Source organism: Acyrthosiphon pisum, chromosome A1, assembly GCF_005508785.2.
Source record: "Acyrthosiphon pisum isolate AL4f chromosome A1, pea_aphid_22Mar2018_4r6ur, whole genome shotgun sequence".
Taxonomy (NCBI): domain Eukaryota; kingdom Metazoa; phylum Arthropoda; class Insecta; order Hemiptera; family Aphididae; genus Acyrthosiphon; species Acyrthosiphon pisum.
In genome coordinates, this window is record NC_042494.1 from 77,798,396 (window position 1) to 77,810,750 (window position 12,355).

The 12,355-nt window shown below is 30.9% G+C and overlaps 1 protein-coding gene across 3 annotated transcripts in view; it reads left to right on the top strand.

Moving 5' to 3' along the window:
- Positions 1–208: 208 nt before the first annotated feature.
- Positions 209–12,355, top strand: part of LOC100164473 (fat-like cadherin-related tumor suppressor homolog) — a 163,167-nt gene continuing 151,020 nt past the window's right edge. For all 3 annotated transcript variants that reach the window (XM_003242029.4, XM_003242028.4, XM_016801538.2), the window contains exon 1: positions 209–641. The gene's annotated coding sequence lies outside the window, so the exon portion shown is untranslated. The remainder of the gene's footprint in view (positions 642–12,355) is intronic.

The window sequence follows — 12,355 nt, forward strand, 5'->3', positions numbered from 1 at the left end:
ATGCAGCAGCCAGCAGCAGCAGCCAGCAGCAAGAACAAGCGGCTCTGCTCGCGTGGCCGTGGTCGCGTTCTCGACGACGACGTTGGCGACGGACAGAAAGACCGGCTGGCAACGGCGCCCGCCGCCGCCACCGCCGCCACGCCGCCAAAGAGTCGAACGCGTACGTACGCACGAGAGACAACGGCGGCGGCGCAGCGGATACACAGACGGCGTTTAGTCAGTCGTTCGCGTTCCGTTGCCGCGTACGGTCGTCGTCGTCGTTGTGGTTGTCTGATCCGCGTGACGTGTGCCGTCGTCGTCCTAACGTGCGTGCGTGCGTGTGTTGTGTTGTGTTGTGTCTGTACGCGCCGGCGGTGGTGAGTGTGTGCGCGCGCGCGCCCGACGCATTGTTTACACCGGTTGTGTTTTTTTTCGATTTAATTTCTACCGTGTGCTCTTAAAATTTGCTTTCGTTAATTCATCGGAAATATTGTGGCGACCAATATCGTTGCCGTGATTAATATTATTTAAGTGCTATTTTATGACCCATCGTCGTGCTCGCGGCGGTGCGAAAATATTATAAAATTCGGTCGTTTTTATCCGTGCGAGAAAACGGTTTTTCCAGGAGATCACCGGCAAGTCACGCCGAAAACAAAAAAAAGGTAAGACCGGCACTCAGTTGTACCACCAAGTATTATTATACCTTATCCATGTGTCGTGTGCACCCGTTTCGTGACTGCGATTATCAAAATACTTAACACTGGATTAACGCAGGTATTTTATACGCAAAATGTCTTTATTTCTCGCAGCGATAAACACGTGCGCGTGTGCACGTATACAAGATACAACGAACGATGACTCGACGTCGTCACCTTTTCCGCGGACTCGCCCATTTTGTTGCGCGTCCGTCGTGGTCCGCGTGTCTGAAAAATAAAATGTCTATTACCTGGCTAGTTTAGGAGAATAGGTAAGGCCAACCGGCTAAATTTTTATAGCCGCGCCGCTCTCCAAACGCTCACCACACATCCGAGTTACCTCACTCACCGCTTATTACAACGTTATCATATTATTATTATTTTAACGTCGGCCGTGGTTGCTGCCTGTATAGTTATATGTTGTTGGTCGTCGTTCGTTCGCTATCGAAACCGGTTCTTAGAATTTTGTTGTTGTGCGACGGCCATAAGTGTAATTTAAAACTATAGCTTGCAATATTATTAAACTGCGCGACAGATAACAATAAGTCATTAAGTCCTCCTGATCTACACGTTTGGCTGAAGCGTCTTCAAAACACATCATAACAATTATTACTTAGGGTACTGCTGATTTTTTATTTTTATCATTTGACGAAATTGTTATCACAACTGGTTTTAAGCGCACTTATAAGATAACAATATTGTTGTTACCGTTCTCGTCGTGTATTTTTAAAACGCTTACCCCTGCACGGGTTATAACCGCAGCCGTTATATATACAAGTGTTCGCGCTAAAACGTATTTATTTTTTTGTCCGAAAAAGTGAGACTTTGGATCGAGTGTAACGAGCCAGGATGTATCTTAGACGTTGATTGAAAACTCGTGTGGTTTCCTTTTTTTTCACCCAACTAGTATTATAGTTTACTGACAAAACATCACTTATTTCGTAGTAGGTAACATGTAATCTACAAAAAAAAATAGAAGTTTTCACTCGCTTATTTCTATTACAAATACACAACTCCATCGAAAATCGACACTTTTTCGTGTCCATACATTCAAAAGTCTCGGAAAAAAAATTTGCGTTGTAATCTAATTTTACCACCTATACAGGTAAGTACTACCCAACGAATTAGATAAATACAACTGGTCTATATCATATTTAGTTTTAATTTGGATTTTTTTTTTTTAATTAAGTTGTTTGACAAAGTATACCAGGTAGGTTACACAAAAGCAAAAATTAGGTATGAGATGTCTGAGATAACCATCGAATTTTTTTTTTTGAAAAGATTATTAATCTGATCTCGTGTACCTATACTACTTGTTGTTGTTACAACGTGTTTTGGCTTGTAGCCGAAAAATTATGGATAATTTATAATACGAAATCGTTAGTACCATATTAGGTAGGTGAAAAATATTTTCAAATGTTACTGTCGAGGTGTTCAACTATATTACCTACACAGAGATTGTATCTGATATTCTGAATATCTACTTCTGATATCTACTCGTCTTAACCACAGAATGTCGTTGTCGCGTTAAATGGGTTGCCAAACTTCCTGTGGGTGCGTGTACTTTAAAGGGGAGGGGAGAAGAAAATAGTGGTAGAGGTGGCAATAATAATGTGCGAACCCGTTTTCAATTTTGCCTATTTGTACATTTAAACAAACAAGAACAATACACTATACCGACGTTTAATTGCAATAGCTACCTATATAATATAATATATATATTTGTAGCAAACAAAAATAATGTAGACTTAAAAAAATGTAACCCTCAAGCAATAAGACATAATATTATGTTGATTTGATTGGATAAGATCTTTACAATTACCCGAATAATTAATGTAGACGTACTACACAGTGCATGGCCTAAATACATTTAATTTGAATACAATAAATACGTATCAAATTCAAAAACAACTAAGTAGGTAATATGATATTGAATCATTTAGAATATATTATGGTAAAAATAAAAGCTGTGTTGATTGGGAAAAATCGTGGCAACAACTAATATTACTTTAGGTACCTACCCACCAGTCTACCACCATTAATAATTATAAATACTAAAATATAAAGTAAAACAAGGAGTAAAACCATACAGCCTTCCATACAGTATTATATTATGTTGAGTGTACCTAATATATTTTAATATAGCCTATAGGTTGGTCCTTAAACTGTTATTTAATATTATACAAAAATATACAGAATCAAGTACCTACCATTTAATTGAAATTGATTGATAAACTGTAAGCGTGTAGGTGCATATAATTTTTGCAGCTATTTAATAACTATATCGAAACTAATACCCATATCATATTATAACGTAAGTAGTTAAATATATCATATTAATAATTGGTATATAGGTACATTGTAAAATAGTTAGACATTTGTTTAAAATGAAAAAAAAAACCATTTGAATGGTCGTAGTACTTAAAAAAACTTATCTCATAGTAGGTACCTACTTAAGTACCTACGTATGTAATAAAGTTAACAATTTTCGAATGGAATCCTCGTTATCTCTTTTAATTTTAGATTCTTATAATCCTATTTATTTTCTGTTATTTGGGAGTAGGTATACCTACCTAATATGTATATAATAATATATGTGAATAAATTTAATTATATAGCGTATCAAACTAAACGGACGTTTTATATTACCGTCGTCATGTGTCGTTTAGATTTATTTCCTCCGAGATTTCTTCCCAATTTATTTTTAAAGCAGGCCGAATCTGTGAAGAAAACATTGCCAAGACTAACAGAAACTATTTTTTTCTCTCTTTCTTAAATCAGATCTTAGAATTGGTGTAAAAAATGTGCCCTTGATCGGATGAGAGTGGAAAGATGAAAAAATAAAAGAACCTTAAACAAAACGTTTTTATTGCCGGTGCACTGTTGTCTGTTAATAACAGTTTAGAATGATCCTTGAGCGTATAGTCAGCGACGTAGTCAGTCACGTTCCTCTCCGCCGACTCCCACAATACCCCTGGGCTATCCCGAACAAAATACAGGCTTGTCGTATATTTACCTGCATAAAATGGATCTGCAAAAAAATGTATAGCCAGGAGTATAAATAATAACTGAATAGGAGGTAGGTAGGTACATATAGAACAACGGAAACGTGTGTAATTTATTGTAACGTACCTGCTTATATTGTATCCAAAACGAGAGCGAGGAAAATGAGACAGAATTTGAACCCGGTTAATCTGATCTTACGTTTCGTGTCATGGCTTAGAGAAATCAAAGTGAAACTAACATTGTGTGCTGCAGGTATAATGGAAAAGCAACCCTTAAAATTCTTTTATTAGATGTACATAGGTATATATATAACTAGTCTGTCGAAATATAATAAGGTCATGTGTAGCTCAATGATTTCGCCAGTCCGACAAAAAAAATGCATGTTTCACCCCCGTCTGTCTTACGCGATAAAAATGTGATTCAATAAATAGTGTAGAATATAATATATTTATGTATTCGCCTACGTTGTGGTTCAACATAAAATTGTTTTATATTATACACTTATTACTTATATTAATAATTATTATAGTACATACAATTTTTGTATTTATTAATTTACATGGTCTTTAAATGTGCACGCGGAAAATAAGTGTTCTTTACTCTTGCCATACGAAATCAGGTCTACTTTATGGGGCCCGACGATTTGGTTGAAAAGAACCTCGAAAAGAACGTATTACCGACCGTCTACATTGGGTCAAATTTCAAGTATATAATAAATAATAATAAAACACAAAGAATGCCCCACCGAGTATTTCACGATTTCCTTTTAATATCCCGTTTTATATTACTTAGGTGTAGGTATTATATCATACCACGTGTGCGCTTAACACCAAAATTCTTCATACTTTTCAATTTTTTTCTTCACAAATATTTTAGGTTATTTATACACTTGGTATGAAAGAAGTGTGCATTATTATCTTCGAGATTATCCTCGTTGTTAGCAAGTAGGTAGTTATTCTATTTTAAAACCAACTATCCTCAAAGAAAATAACTTGTCACGATCACGTCTTGTGTAAGATTTTTATCATTCACATCAGTTCATTATAATCAGTTTTATAGTGTTTTACGGGGTTTGCCGTTTGGTCGATAATATTTGATGAATACAAATTCGTAAATATACCAGATACCTACTATATAGTAGGTTGTAGGTACCTACATAAATTGTATGTGTGTAGGTATGTCCCAAGCATAAAATGTATCCCATACAGTGTAGGTAGTACGCCTGTCTGTGTATTAAAATATGTTTAATGTACACGGTAAATGCAATCTCTGTACACCGCTGAAAACTGGTATGTGTCCATTTTTCTAATTAGTAATAAAATTTCAAAAGAAAACTCGGTACGTTGGACTCAAATTCCAGAAAAAAAAATATTGAAGTAACTGATAGAGTTTAAAAAATAATAGTCATACGCAATTTTGGGTGCCTAATTGATTGTTAAATAAAACCCGTTTGTATATTATGCTTTTTTCATTTTTCATCTTAGCTGGTACCTACTATTATAGTTGCCGACCGGCGACCGCAATTTACATATACATATAATAATAATATACGCATCTAACCGCTGTCCAATTAAAATGATGGCGGCAGTATTCGGGCTGTTTGTCGTTTCAGAGTTTTAGGTATATATAGGTATAATAATATAATAATGTGTAAGCGTATGAAGCGCGCGCGCACACGGTCTTTCGGTCTGGTTCTCCTCCATTGGCACTGTTCCACCGGTGTGTTTCTCTGCTGTTGTCCTCTCTTTATCTCTCGAGGTGCGTAAAATGCGTTAGTCTCGTCTTGCGTTTCGATTAATGAAATACAAGACGGACACAGACCATCCATCCACCACGACTGGTCGGTGCTATAATAGCCGGTGTATTCGTATTGTATATTATAATATATTTACGTATATACGTATATAGCTTAGTAATAATAATAATAATAAATAATAATCATCACAAGGGTTCAATGCATCCGGATGATAATAATAATAGGTAATAATAACGTATACCTATTATTACTATTATAGTTTATTGTTGTATTGACTATTGGGATACGGTTAATTTTACAATACGATAATTGAAACGGACGGTGTGTGAATAGAGGTCGGAGAGAACCAGAGAAATATTGTTTTGTATATTTTTATTTTATCTTGGACGCATTCAGTGACTAATATTTTTGCTTGTGTACTAACTTATGATTCCGAGAAGCAAGTCTCCGGAAAGAGTGTAAACTATAAACATTCGTTTCGAACGCTTCGTTTATTCCCCTCTTTCTTTTTTGACGCGAAGGTACACGGGTCTAGCCTAGCTCGGGTGTGATCTTTATTCTTTAGGTACTCAAGACAAGTAGCAGTTGAGTGGCTTGCAAATAAACATATTTTTGAGGTTAAAACCAAACTGCGAATATACAAAATATTATTTTCTTTATTGATAATTTATTATAAGGTGTAATAATGATCAACGGATAACGCAGTTAACAATGGAATTAAAAAAATAAAACCTCATGGCCTATACAAATAATTTCTATAAAATAGAACACAATATAAATGCAGGCTAAACATTCATTGAAAGTCAAATATATGGGATAAATTAAATTAGATTGTTTTATTTTTCATATAAGATATTTCATTTTTTATTTGATACTATGAAACTCGGTGTGGTACTAAATATTAATATACATTATACTCAGTCTGTTTTTGATATTTTAGTCATAAAATAGATAGTTTTAAAGAACTCGAGTCTTAAGCTTGAGCTCAAATCTAATATACATCATTTTGTAGCGAGACATGAGTTTGTTTTATTTGTTACACCGTAACTAAGAAGCTTCAGTTACCTATAGAAATATTTTCTAAATAGATACTCGTCTAAATATAAAGTCTTTACTCTATACAATTTTGAGTGGTAAACATAATATTCATGATAAATAAATAGGTACATATATTATGTGTATTTACAGGGTACTTATGATTAAAATTTCCAGTCGCAGACTCTTCTGGATTATAAATGAAGTTTTCAAAAGATTTTAAGAATTTAACTACCCACTACGTACTTGGAAATGTTTTACAATGTAGAATAAAATAATGAATTTTAATTATATTTTTCTGTCATTATTTGGATTGTTCAACGTTTCTCACTATGTTTGAATAGTTGATTAGGAACTTTCTCCCACATTACAAAATTAAACTGAAATTTTCTCCCCAAAATATTTCTAAGCTGCAATTTATAATAATAAGGGTTTTCTATACTTTAGTAAAATTAAGATTATTGTTTGGTCTTGCAAAAAATGAACCTACCGTACGTTAATTTGCCGAGTAAATAACAAAGCAAAAAAACGGTTTTCATATTTAGGGGGGTAATGCAGCTCCAGTCTTCAGTGTATTAGACTTTAGTATGGTAGTGTTTTCGGGATATACACACGTTACTAAAGCGTTTGTTTGGCGGGAAAAATGTTTATTATACTAGCACACCGATCAGCATATTATAAGACAATGAGTAAGAAATCTTCGAGGAAATCTTCTAGACGAGGGATAAAGTACTTTTATCATTATTTCCAATTACATTTTTAAAAGTTTTTCTAACTAGAATTTGAACTTATAATATTTTCATCATATCTATCTGACTGTAATATTAACATATTAAATATGCCTATACTACTGTTTTCAACTTTTTTATCAACCTCGGATCTATTAGGTATTTGCTTGGTATTTGTTATAATTTAAAAATTGAATTATGCTTGAATTTAAAAAATTGCATCGTCACTATTTGTTAGTATTAAGAATTTAAAATGGTTTTTAATTAACCTTGATAATTTATTTATTAGAATATAAGACGTTTAAGCTATATAACATAATATGTAATGTACTGAAACTATATGAAATCACTAGATACAGGTAGCTAATTTCTTCATTTTGTGCTGTCTCAATTAGGTAAATCACCTGTGATTTTATCAATTTAGATAGATTATTATATTAATTTAAATTGAATTGGAAATATCAGAGTAATTAATATAAACATATTTTGCCGTATTTTGCATTGGTTTTAATGCTAATAAGTTAAGATAGTCGACAACGACTCCAAATGATAAAATCAGTTATTTATATTTTTTATACATTAGGTTTTATTTAAACCTGTTATAGATAGTTGTTAAATGTAAATTGAATGTTACTGGAATTATGAATTAATAATTTATAATAGTTTTATTCAGATGTCTTGTTATATCAATGAATAATTTACAGTTTATCTATTTTATTTTTATTATGGAAATCATAAACCATTTTTCTTATGATAATTTGTAACAATAATAATGAAGTTAATTAAACTTATGGAAAAAATTAAATGTGTACACTATTTTATTTATTTTATTGCATTTTTTTCATAGTGTTCTATTATTATAGTAGGTACTATATTATTAACAGTTACACAGCGATTGCCTTTCTCGTATTATCAATATTATTTCCTATCTACGCACATTTTACATTGACCCTATAAGCACTCTGGTCATGAGTGGTTCAAATAAAGTCAGAATTGAAGTGGAAAGAATAAGTATGTTATTTTATACAATAATTGACTTATTTAAGAATTTTTATTTCGTTAATATTATTATTTATTACTAATTTATGTTTTAATATACTGTATCCGGAGTTATATTTTTATCACAGCTGATGTTATATTTAAAAAGAGATGATAAGACATTTGACGTCTTGCATTGTATACCATTATAACCAATTATAACAGTATATTTCTCTAATTTTAATTTCAAATTCTACTTAATATTTACCGAGATATTTACTATTTAGCTGATCTGCCAACATTTACGGAATGAAAAATGTACAATAACAAAAAAAAGTTATATTGTGTTAAATATGCATGAGTATGCAACGTATGCTCGTCGAATTGACTGCCTGTTGTCTGGCCTGTTGTCTTTTTATTTTGGATGCAATAGGTATGTTAAAAAATAAAGATATTTTTCTGGGTAGTTACTCTATTGTGTGGGTAACAAATTGAAACGTTGAATTTTCAAATATAGCCTCTAGGCAGGCATACGCATAATATGTGTCTTATATAATGTACTTTGGATTCTATGTTAACAAATCTATATTAGTATAGAATAATAAATTCATAATTTGTGTAATGTGTAACTACTAACCAGCTTTTTAATTTTAATAAATGAAAATACGACTGGGATCCAGTCATAAAATATTTTAAGTATAATTAAAATAGTAATAATTATTAATTTCCGATAAATGCACCCTGTAGTTTTTTTATGGTCTGTGAGTAATAACGATAGGTAATAACTATAATACGTAACTAATTTTTAAATAATTATAAGAGATTCCATTTATCGTCATTAAGAAATGTGTTGCATTTATCTGTTTTAGATTTGATAAAGTATTTTTAAAATAAAAATTATTTTATTTTTCAGTAGTATTTTTTTTTTCAAACAATTTATTAAATTTTTTCACATATAAGAAATATATTATTTTGTTAACTCGTATATTATTATTAAAATTAGTAGGCATAGTAGGTACTAACCAAATATCTTAAATTCAAATTGGTATTCTTGAGGGTGTTCTTCGTATGTTTGTTATGATACGAAAATATTTATGTATTCTAGAATCTTAAATTTTAAACGCCACGTTTTCATTTTATGAAATGTAAATATTGATGTGCTTTGTTTGAGCCTATATTTTCAAACGGTGCGATGAATTTAAGGACACATAAACTAGATCCTTAAGAAATCCTTAAAGGAACACATTGTGTAGCATAGGTATAATAGTCTAAGTCTATATGCTATGTATATCTATGTCTGCATTTTGATTTTTTTGACGAATGAAACAACAATAATATAAAACCGGTCGACCCATCCGCGCGTGTAAATCTGCCCGAGGTTTGTCTGTGTTCTTATATTATATGCACCATGAGGAGGCGTGAGCGTAGGCTGTCGGCCTTCATTCTCGCAGCACATTGCTACCGCAGCTGTTCCCGTGAAGTGCCGCTGGCAAATAAAAGGTCAAAATATAATATGATGGTGGGAAGAGGGTAGCAGTATTGGTCGAGTTTGATCAATGTAGTATTGAAATCTATAGTATTTGTTGGAATAAAAAACATTTTTCAAAATTATAGGATAATATAGAATACAAAAATTAAAACGTGAGATCATTTTTATTTTGAAGTTTCTCACGAGGATGGAATTTTAATTTAAGTTTGTATTTGTTTTGTACTTGAACACTTTAAAAAATGAGTATAAATATTTTTGTATTTAAAACAACGATAATAATTTCTAAACACAAAATCGCAAAATTATAAATGTTTATGTTTTATTTTTTATATTTTTGGTACTGCTTTGCTAATAGATAAAATCTCGATAAAACATTATTGTAAGGGGTGAGATGACTATAATTGATGGCTATAATTGTCTCAAGTGGATAAATATGAGTTAAATTTATTATATTATATTAATTATAATACATTCCTGAGTAGCCTGTTCACACATATTTATACGGTACACAGGAATTGACTTAAAAGTAATTTATATGTTCTATAATATTATACTTATATTAGTAGAGCTGTAAGATTTTTCATTGAAATTATCATAAAATTTTCAGCAAAATTGAAAACTTTCAAGGACTGAAATTGTCAAATTCTTTCCAATTTTTCAATTTTTATTAAAATAATAAAATTTGTAATTGTACGTGTTTAGTAATAATAACGATAATGATAAAAAGTCCACTAATTCTTTCATTTTTCCACTCATTGAAGAAACATCATCAATAAATGTTGATAAAATAAAATGTATTTTAAGTAGGTACACCAACTATAGGAAGGAGAGAACTATATACATTTTCAGATTATTTTCAAAATTCAAAATTTATTTCAATATAATATAAATAAATAATTTAAATGTATTTATACAATACAATTCATGTTCAATAAAGATTCAGTTACCTAATTCTAAATTCTAGGTTTTTTTTTAAAATTTATAACACCTACATTTTTATTTAATAAAGTATATTAAACAGTTAACATTTTTATTTTATAAGTAAGTCGATAATTGTTTTTTGAATAAATGATTAAATGAATAATTTGCAAATGGCCTATAATTTAAAAAATAAATAATTACAAATTCCATTGCAAAAAAAAAATAATTTTCAAAATTTTCAGTTTTTGAAAATGTTCATGAAAATGTACAGCTTTACTGAGTTATATGTATAGTTATTTACGGTTATTTATAAGTTACTTACATGCTAACAAGCGGCGTGTAAATTTTAGTGTTTTTACTTAACATCAATCACAGATTCATCTACAGAATCATTCAAAAATTGAACTATATAATATCCCATATCTTGGCTAAATTATTCTTGGAGAAGGGGGTAGAACGCTATCCCTGCATATGCTACTGTATGGTAGGTATATGTTTTTGTCAAATATTAGTTAAACCTGATGAGTTAAAGAAAATACATACCTACTAATATTAATATAAATATAAAATAAAATACAAACTATTGAACAATTCTTAAAAATAGACCCATCTCCGCTCACAATTATTTTTCGTTAGAATATGATTATTAATAATAGCTGCCCCTCCCGGCGTTGCCCGTGCACAGATTAATTTTTTCAAACTTCTATATAGAAACGCGCCTCATATTATGTACCTTTGAACTATGTCAAGGAACTTACAAACGACCAATAGGTAACCATAATATTATTAGACTGACGTACGATGCACATATACACGAACATTGTACTTATTCAAGCAGCCCGATCTTCCTTTGGGTGATAAAATGTAAATAATTAAAAACACAGTTGGATGCACCCCTGAGTCGTGCACATGCATTTTATGTTTAAAAGAGACAACGTATCAGTCAAATTTTTGTGGGAAAAAGAGGTTCAACCAGTACTATTTTGTGCAGCAGACTCTTATAAAATAGAAGAAGATAGAAGATAGTTAGGTAATTGGATAATTCAAATGTAATACAACAGAGCGAGTTCTCCGGTATTTAATTGAAAAGCTCAGGTAATTCACAATCTGCTGGTGGTTTATTCGATTTTAATATAGTAGTGATCGAATTGTCTTATATTATTATTATTTACCTATCCCATGTTGTATATTTACAATTTACATTATGCAATAGGTACCCATAGAGAATTCTACCTATACAGTACAAAATAATATATGTTGAAGTGTTGATATCATCAAAACTACAAATTACTTTGTAGGTACTCTGTCATGAAATTATTATCTCTTTGGTAATTGGTGTTATTGTTGTTTGATCTTATTTTTAATTCAAACTAATTTAAAATATTAAATTTATGTGTTTGTATATTTTCTTATATAATTTATTCCGCAATGTATACATATAATAAGTAATCTAATCTGCACGACGTCCGTATTATACAAATCGTAAATTATTTTTGTTTTTTTATGTTTTGTGTTCAGAATTATTATAATTTGAATAATATCAATTCTTATATTATTCCGATTTTTATTTTAGTATTTTTTTACATACCATCATTTCATTTCGCCTTTTTCTTAAATAAAGTATTTTAATTTTTAATGTAAATGGTAAGTATTTTACACTTAAAATAATTCTAATCATGGTAACGATAATTATTATTCAAACATTCGTTCATAATCGATTACTTAGGATAGGAAATTAGGTAAAATAATATAGATTTGATATAACATT